Genomic DNA, 9,833 nt, shown 5'->3' with positions numbered 1-9,833 from the left:
GAGACACAACGGAGTAATATATAGAAATTAATTCAGCTGTTTAATACACTTTGTGAATGCACACGTTCCTGCTGCTTCTCCAATCCTCCAGTGATAACAACAAATAACAATATAATAATGGTCATGTTCCAAGCAGGGGGAAACAGAGAAGGAAAAGAAGAAGTGCCAAGCAGAAAATTATTAAAAGTGAGGTGAGTCACAAATAAATAAGCTGTGCCAATATATACAGAAAGTAATTAATTGATTTAGAACACTTGATGAAATCCTGTAGCTTTTCCATGATCCACAGTAATAATACAGCTTTTCCACAGTAATAACGATAATGTGATAATGTGCCACGGGGAGAAGGAGAAGTGCAAAGCAGGAAATGAACATATTATTTAAATAGCACAGTAGAGCCCCTTTAGTTAACTTGAGTCACACACACACACAGAAGTTCTGCTATTCTAAGCCTCCAAATTTTACTGTTTATAAAAAGATGCCTGTTCAGCTAATAACTGGAACCATGGCATCCATGATCTACTTGATGCTAAAAAGTTCTGAAAATTAACACATTTACCCTTCTTACTCCAATATTCAAAGGGGCCTATCATACATTTGTTTGGAATTCTAGTGAAAACTACTGATGTTCTTTATTCAGGCTTGTTGAGGAAAGCAACACTTTTATCAGTTCGGTGATGTTCTGAGCAGTGGTCCAGAAGTTAGTAAGGGTTTTCTGGTCCACGAAAACCTATCGCTGTAGGCTTGCCAGGTCTCCAGGCCTCGCCCTGAGTCTCTGGGCAGGAATGGGGGAAATCTCCATGCGAGAGCTCTCCGCCAGGTGCTGAGTTTTTTCCGAGCAGGAGGAGGCACCAGTACCTTAAAAGGGAATGGAGGGAGGGCTGCACAAGGTGAGAAAGGGGGATGGCAGCTCCTCTCCATTCTCCTCCTGTCTCATCCCTGCTGAGAGCATCTACAGGAATGCACCTTCCTCTTGCCACTCCAGTCTCGGTCGTGGGGAGGGTGGCCCGGGATTGTGATGGGGCGAAAGGGAAAGCCAGGAACCACAGCAGGGCCGTGGCAAAGTTAAAGTGGGGCCTGGCTTGGCCTGACCTGGCCTGGGTCATTCAGCAATAAAGCTGGGGATGGAGAGAAAGGGAAGAGCAGGAAGGGAAAGAGCAGGAAGGAAAGAGCGAGAGAAAGAGGAAAAAAAAGAGCGGGGAAGGGAAGTAGGGAAAACGGAGAAAAAAGCAAGAGTGGGAGGAAGAAAAGGGTGGAAGACACAACGAGAAAAAATGGCCAGGACGAGGCCCAGGAAGGCTACCCTCCAGAGTTCATTTTGAGAGACCGTTGAGCCCCAGCTCTTGTTTTTTCAAGGACAGAGCTTAGCATCGTTCATGGGAAGCCACAAGGAAAGCAGAAATCCCTCCAGCATGTCTCTGAGAACAGAAGGCTTCCTCCCTTCAACTACCCCCCCCCCAACTGCAGCCTCACCTACTACTACTTCAAGATGAAGGGTTTCCAGATGACAGGCTGGCTTTTATCCAGAAAAGCTTGAGTGACCTGGCACCCTTTTAAAAAATAAATGACATGGTGGGTTCTCTCCTGCTGCATCTGTGACAGAGAGAGGACCTTGCCTGGATCTCCCAGCCGGAGCTGCTGGAATAATGACTTGAGGGCTGTGTCACTTAATACACTTTAGCAATAATGGCATATATGAATTGTGGGTGGATTCTATCCTTAGTATAAATCCTTTTTAATTTATGGTGCTGCAGCTTAACATCACAATTATTATTAATAATAATAATAATGTGACAGAATATACATTGGCATTATTTGCTTGTGTGTGCCACATGCTTTTGATTGATGGGATATCTTCAGCAATCCTATGAAGGTCTACTCAGAAGTAAGTCTCACTGAATTCGATGGGGCTTACTCCTATGTAAGCATGTGTATGTGTGTGATAAATGTCCCCCCCCCCTTCTCTCCCCCTCCTTTGCTTTCAATGTTGGGGAAGCCAGCTCTGCTAGAAATTGCTTTATCTGTGTTGTTACTCTGGATACATTTGCAGGTGATGAGGTTGCTGGCTTGAACTGTTTCTAAATGTGGGCCTGAAATCCATTTTGTTTTGCTGTATAATGCACCTGAGTCACATTGTGAACATGTGGTTTTAACAATCCTTTCTTTCCTTTTGGTGGTGCAAGTTAACACATATTTCTGGCTAAATTCTTCCTGTTCAATGTTTGCTGGGCCACACTTAACAAAACAAAACAAAACCCCTGTGATTATGTAACCCAAACCCTCTCACTTACAGTAATTGACTCTTAACTGCTTGCTGCCTCAGTTTGCTTGTGGGTGAAATAGGTTTCCTGGTCTCCCATCTCCCTTTCATTTAAATCTTGGAGAAGTAGGCTTGTCTACAAATGCCTTTGTCTGTGTTGTGACATACTCAAGATAAATTGAGGGGTTTTTTAAGCTACTTTTTAAAAAAGAAAGAAGCCTGCTTTTTGTTGGTTCTGTGAACTTAGTATGCTGCAATTATATAACCCAAACTCTCTCTCTCTCTCTCTCTCTTTCTCTCTCTCTCTCAGTCATTGACTTTAATTGTCTGCTGCCTCAGTCTGCCTGTGTGTGAAATGGGTTTCTTCCCCCCCACCAGTTGCTTTCAATAGGTGGGCTCTGGCACAAATTGCTGTCTCTATGTAGTTATTCTGGAGAAATCTCTGAGAGCAGGGATTGGTAGGTTGAACTGCGTAGCAAAAGATTTGTGTATAGCAAAATAGATGTCCTTGCGTCCACCTCCAGTGAGCCCCTGTGATATCACCAGGGCCCACTGTATTGGATTTGGTTTCAGAAGAATAGCAGTACGAGACATAGTGTATGTCTTGTACTGGTGGGATGCAGAGTAGGGCCCCTCCAACAGATCTCAGTTCTCAGGCAGGCATATAACGGGAGAGGCGCTCTCTCAAATATTGAGATCCCAAGCCGCTTAAGGCTTTAAATGTTATCACCAAAACCTTGAGTTCCAACCAGAAGCGTATTGGCAGCCAGTGCAATTCCTTTAAAACCGGTGTTATATGTTTTTTATGAGGTGTTCCGGTCAGCAATGTAGCTGCTGCATTTTGCACTAGCTGCAACTTCCAAGTCATCTTCAAGGGCAGCCCCACGTAAATTGCATTGCGATAGTCTAATCGGGAAGTTACCAGCACATGTACTACTGTGGCTAGGTTATCCCTGTCCAGGAAAGGCCATAGCTGGCAGATCAGCCAAAGCTGGCCCCAAGTACTCCGGGCCAAGGAGTCCACCTGGGACTCCAGTGACAGGGATGGATCTCAGAGTCCCAAGCTATGCACCTGCTCCTTCAGGGGTAGTGCAACCCCGTCCAGAACAGGTCGCTTACCCAATTCCCAGACTCAGGAATCACCAATTACAGAGTATCCGTCTTGTCAGGATTTAGCTTCAGTTTACTGGCCCTCATCCAGCCTATTATAGCCTCCCGGCACAGGTCCAGCACCTTCACTGCCTCAGCCGACTCCGACAACAAGGAGAAATAGAGCTAACTATCATCAGCGTACTGGTGACACCCCGCCCCAGAACTCCTAATGACCTCTCCCAATGGCTTCATATAGATGTTGAACAGCATGTAATGGCATATATCACACCTCTAGTATTGTAGTTAAAGATAGAACAGTTTTAGGGAAAGAAATAAAAGGGAACTTTCCCTGTGGCCATTGCAGGATTTGTGTCAACTGCTATAGAGGCAGAAGCTTTGTTAACCCTATAGATAGTGTACAATATCCATATGAGGTTTCTTTATCTGTGACACTAGAGGAGTGATATATGCCATCACATGCCCTTGTTAAAAAATATATGTGGGAATGACATATATTGGGATAAAAGGATGGGAGGTTAGAACTGGAGTTGCAAGAAATTATAGTCCTATGTAGGTTACTCAGCTGTAAGGATTTGACAGGGATAAATAAGTTTGTGGAGCTGCCTCCCACCCCATATTTTCTTATTCAAATGTACGTTGGATTTTGTTTAATGGGATGTACTGTTTAGTAAGCAAGAATACAATTGTAGACTCCATTTGTAATCCATATTCTTCCTTATAAACTGCTTGAGAGTTTATAAACAGCACTAGACCCTTTTGCTTTTAATCCTGCACAAACAAGTCTAAAGGATAACTCAAATATTGGCTATTGGTTTGTGTCATTTGGTTATTTCTAACCAACATATTACTCTACCGTTATTATTTTTATTTATTCTACGTAGCAAATAATGGTTACCTGCAGTTGATGATTGAGTTAAGCTAAGGTTAAGTGTGCACTTTGAAATGAATGTATGATTACCATTAGTTAAGAATTTATAATCCCATGTATCAAACAGGTTGTCTTTCAAGAAAGCAGAAGCAAATACATTGGTAGGAGATGAAATTGCCCACTGTAATGATACATTTTCTTTTTTTAATACCCAGGAAACTCAGTGATTAAAAAGAAAAGCCTGCCAGTTTAAGACCAGGTTTAAGGCTATCTCATGTAGTCTCCACAAAGTTAGGAAACTGGAAGCAAAGGTTGATGCCTTAACAGGTATGCCCGGTGATCAGTAATGATGTTGTGAAGTAATTAATTGTTCTTACTTACAACTTAATCGCCATGCACCCACACTTTTCCTTACTTTTTCAGGTACAAATCCAGATGGGAAGGATAGAGTACCTGAGACTAGTGAAGATGTGTCACATTTCTATTGATAACAGAACTAAAGTATTAACCCAGACAGGCAATCACTTCTATTGAATTCTCTATCAGTTACGTAGAAGGCCAGCACAACTACTAAGAACTGCAACAACCATATGGCAGAACACTTTGAATGTACAATCCCAACAATAATATAAATATTAACAGGAACAGTATTCCATTTGCTTTTCCAAAGAATAAATCAAGGTCTCAGTAGAGGAACTAGTTTACTTGGAATTCTTGTCTTTCAGTTCTCAAAGAATAGTTGCATTTGTCTGTTATAGTAAAAAATAGTGCACCCTCTGGTACCATTAAGGAACAACCTTTATGAGAACATGAGTTTTCATGCCTCTGACAAAGTTGGATGATGCCCCCCCAAACCCATGCCACAAAAGGTAGACTTGGAATAATTTTTGTCACCCAGTAAGCCATCTCTACCCAGAGAGTTCTCTCAACAGAGAGCTTACCTTCTGAGTTTGTTTTTAAAAGAGTCAGAGAAGAACTCTTCTGTCCATGGAATAGTTCACCTTAACGATCAAGGCTGATGTTTAGAGATAGCTCCTCTAAAAAGGGTACTTATTTATAGTACTTTCTCATTTGATATTAATATTTGCACAGCACTGAAACAGTAAAATGGCAGGCTGACCTTTAGTCAATGGCATCATCTGCTGTTGACTGATAGTGTTTGTCCCTGCAATACAAGGAATTGATGGAGAGATGGAACATGTACATCAGCTATGAAATAATCTTGAAGCAGAGTATGAGCTTTCATATAGGCCACATCATCAACACTACCCTTCAAACTGAAAAACTACCATATTAAGCCTGCTCAGAACCACGTGTAGAAAATGGGTAGAAATGGGAAGAGAGCTGAGATTCAACAGTGGAAGCCTGAAGGGTCACACAAAGACAAATCAATATGCAACCAGAGCTGGTTATTATATTTATTGAGTACACTTCTAATCCGCTCAATAACTAATGTTCTCTGATAGATTACAAACAGTTAAAAACTAAAATGCTATTTTAAAAAGCAGTTAAAATATAAAATACAATACAAATATTTAAAAGAATAAAATACAATATAATAAACAATAGACAGCACAGGAATTGATAAAACAACCATAATAACCTAGAACCTGGTCTCTAAAATGTCTGTGAGAAAAGAAAGGTATTTGCATGGTGCCAAAAAGAAAATGTAGGTACCAGGTGAACTTCTTTGGGAGTTCTGAGAAGGCCTTCTCTCTTGTAGTCACCTGCCTAGCTTCCTTTGGTGGGGGCAAATGGAGGAGGGCCCCTCAAGATGACCTAGGGGTCTGAGCAGGTACATGCAGGTACCTGTACCTAAGATACTCTGGTCCCAAGTATTTAGGGCTTTAAAGGTCAACACCAACATTTCAAATTGTGCTTGGAAATGGACTGGAAGCCAGTGCAACTCATAAAGCACTGGCATCACACTGCTGAATCAGCCAGTCCCAGTTAGTAACCTAGAAGCTCTGTTTTGCACTCACTGACGTTTCTGAACCATCTTCAAAGATAGTTCCACATACAATGCATTGCAGTAATCAATCAGGAGGTTAGCAGAACATGGATAACTGTTGTCAGGCTATCTCTGTCCAGATAGGGACATAGCTGGAATATCACCCTAAACTGATAAAAGGCTTTCCTGGCCACTGAGGCCACCTAGGCCTCAGGTGACAGTGATGAATCCAGGAGCACCCCCAAGCTGTGTGCCTGATCTTTCAGGGGGAGTGCAACCCCCTCCAGGGCATGCTGAATGCCATTCAACCAGGCAGACAAACCACTAAGGGTGCTAACAGTACCTCCATCTTGTCTGGATTGAACTTCAGGCCCTCATCCAGTCCATTTCCCTGCTCAGGCACCAGTTCAGGACATCCACTGCCTCCCCTGGGTTTGATGAAAAGGAGACGTAGAGTTGGGTGTCATCAGCATCTCGATGGCACCTCAGTCCACATTCCTGGATATTAAAGAAGCCCATCCAGTAATATAGCTAACTTTATTCACTTACAGACAGTGTGTTAAATCCACCCGTCGTGTGAGTAGATTTCCCATGTCTTTCCTCCCGCTTGCAGCCCCTGGCGCACCCCCAAATCTGCTCCAGAAGGCCCATCCAGAGCAGATCTGCGGCATGCACAGAGGACTGCAGCTGGGAAGAGAAATCTGTTCCGCTAGCAGTTTCCATTCTGCTGGTGGACAGCCAGTGTTGTATACAACTCAGTGTCACTGAGGTCCAATCAAATGTTTAAACAGTCAGTCAATCAATGCAAGTTTCAGATCAGCCAATAGACTGGTAACAGCAACCAGAGCATGAATGTCTATAGCAAGGTTCAATTTTGTCAGGAAGGGTTGTAGGTGGAAGTTGGAAAAAGGTGCTGCAGGGGCGTGTTTCCACGCTCTCGGCTTCACTTTGTTTGCAACTTTGTTGCAATGTTTTCCCAATTGCATCTTCTCCTTTTCCAGTTTCCACAGTGCTTAAAGTCTTGGCTTATCATTGCTGTAGCATGGGGCTCTGTGCTGTTTCCACTGAGCTCTAATCAAATTATTTTCTTGATGGCTGGGTGGAGTCTAGGTTGGGTCTGATTACCTCATCAGTGTTCCCCCCTCCTTGGGCGTGTTACCAGGACAATGGAAGGAGAAGCTAATGGAGGAGTATGGGATTTTAAAAAAGGAATCAGCTTTGCTGTGAAGAGAGGCTCTCCCCCTCTTCCCCCCTTTCTCCTTTCCCATGAAAGTCTAGATGCACCTGCATTTCAGGAGCAAGCCTCATTGAGCACAATGGGAGTTACTTCCGAGTAGAAATACACATGCTTGTGCTGGGAAAGGGGGGGACACAAAGAGGGAAACAAGTCCCCATTTTAACCCAGAGGACTCATTGACCACAATGGGAATTACTTCTGACAAGACACTAATGGATTTGTTGTGGGAAAGAGAGCGAAACCAGCCCCCATTTTAACACACAGGATCTCTACATGGAAGCTGTAAGTCCTCAGGCAATGGACTGAAGCCTTGATCATTCTTAATAGCATTTAAGGAATTGGGCTTTGATATGTGCCGTGTCAATTGAGGGGCTTCTCTGTTATTTCTGTGGTCATTGAGAGGGAAAGCCTCATTCAGCACAATGGGAGACACACACACACACACACACACACACACACATACACACACCCGACTGGCCTGACTGGTGTCATGGACTGTTCTGGTGCTTATTTTCAATTATGTTTTAAAAGTTGGTCCTTCAGCATCCTGCTCCAAAATGGCGATGAAACTTCCAGAAAACAGGAAAGGAAAGGGTTCGGTCACTGAGGTCAGAGCAACACACCCACAAAGGCTGGGCTACATGCCCCATGGGCACGACTGTGATACCGGACCCAGTAAGTAATGGAGCCGTGGTAAGCTGGAAAAGTCGGACTATAAGCAGTCTCTGAAGAAATGGTTTTCCAGTGATAAAATGCGGGGCTGGTGCTGAATGGCCACGATATCATGGAAACACAGAGACCTCACCACGCAACCAGGTTGGAGTAAATCGCTGGTGGAAACACAGCCCTGGTTACCAACATCATTTAGCTAGGTCAAGGAGTACCCCTGATCTACAATCCTCGTCTTCTAGGGAAATGCCATTTTGGCAAACACATCCAATCCTAAGTCAAATTTTCCACCTACCAATAGGGTCTTCACATCCTTTCTAAAAGCCAAGAAATGCAGGTTAATCATAGTTCTTGAAGGAGCACATTCCATAATTTGGGCGCAGCACAGAAAAAAAGCCCTTTCACGAGTGCCCAACAAACGGGCATCTGTAGATAATGGTACCATCAAAATGGTCTCTGCTGTAGATCTGAATACCCAGGCAGGTTCAAAGCAATACAGGTAGTCTGCTTAGATACCCAGGTCCTAAGCTGTTCGGGGTTTTAAAACTCCAACTTCTTGAATTGTGCCCAAAAGCAATTGGCAGCCAGTGCAGGTCTTTCAGGACAGGTGTCATGTGGTCCTGATATCTTGCACTGACTAGCAGGCTAGCTGCTGCATTTTGAACCAATTAAAGCTTCTGGACACCCTTCAGGGGTAGCTTCATGTAGAGCACACTTCAGTAGTCTATATGTGATGTAAGCAAGGCAACTGTTGCCAAATCGGCCTGATTCAGTTATGCATTCTTTGCCACTGCCCCCATCTGAAGATCCAAGGACAGTGTAGGATGAAGCAACATTCCCAAACTACAGACCTGTGCCTTCAGGGGGGTTGTAGCCCCTACCAGAATAGGTTGAAGCTGTTGTCAAATTAAATGGCCTTGATATTTCATGCAGTATATAAGAGCAGATCATTAACATACTTTTCTACAATAAGCCAAGTTCTGGAATTGCAATTAATAATCTGTTGCCATTTAAAATGTTTTTGGGAGGGGACTTTAAATGGGAGTTCAAAGAAGTTCTCCCATTGAATGATTTGTTTAAATGCACTCAGATGAACCGTTTGCCCCCTTGCAAACTTTCTTCCCTTTAATGTTTAGATTAAATCACGCTTTGCCACTCTAATTGTATTTACAGTCTCCGAAGGTCAATGGCAAATAAGTAAAGAACAGCACAAACCTACACCTTTTAATTTGGAAGTTAATCCAATATTTTTCCAACAGAATTTATTCCCCTACTAAATATGCTTAGTAGTGAAGTCTTAAAGAGAATATCCAATAGGATAAATATAAATATGGGAACAAGGCTAGTGCAGTGACTTAGCATTTGAATGATGTAAGTCCCAAGTTCACCTGAAATACAAACTCTCCAGCGAGACAAGCCATTATACTTTCACAAAGATAGAGAAGGCAAGACCGTTGCTATGTCTTGAAACGTCTGTATGCATCTCAGGGGCATAAAAAAAGGAGGAAGATATAGGGTGGGGCAGGAGGGACAGATGTAAGCCACAGAAATTTGTGCAAGGAGGAAAATTCTTAAAGCAGCTGTAACAGTCATTTTGCAATATATGGGTATGACATTTGGTCCAGTTATGGTGCCCATTGTGTCTATATTCTGTGCTAATTTTCAGGGGTTTTGGAGAAATCATCTTCATTTTATTAACACTTACAGTGTGCAGTTTTAATAATGGTCACATGCA

The sequence above is a fragment of the Heloderma suspectum genome, chromosome 1, assembly GCF_057233095.1.
Source record: "Heloderma suspectum isolate Gila_16-S chromosome 1, 16-S_ref, whole genome shotgun sequence".
Lineage (NCBI taxonomy): Eukaryota > Metazoa > Chordata > Lepidosauria > Squamata > Helodermatidae > Heloderma > Heloderma suspectum.
The sequence above is the reverse complement of the archived record's forward strand: the minus strand, read 5'-3'. Positions refer to the sequence as shown.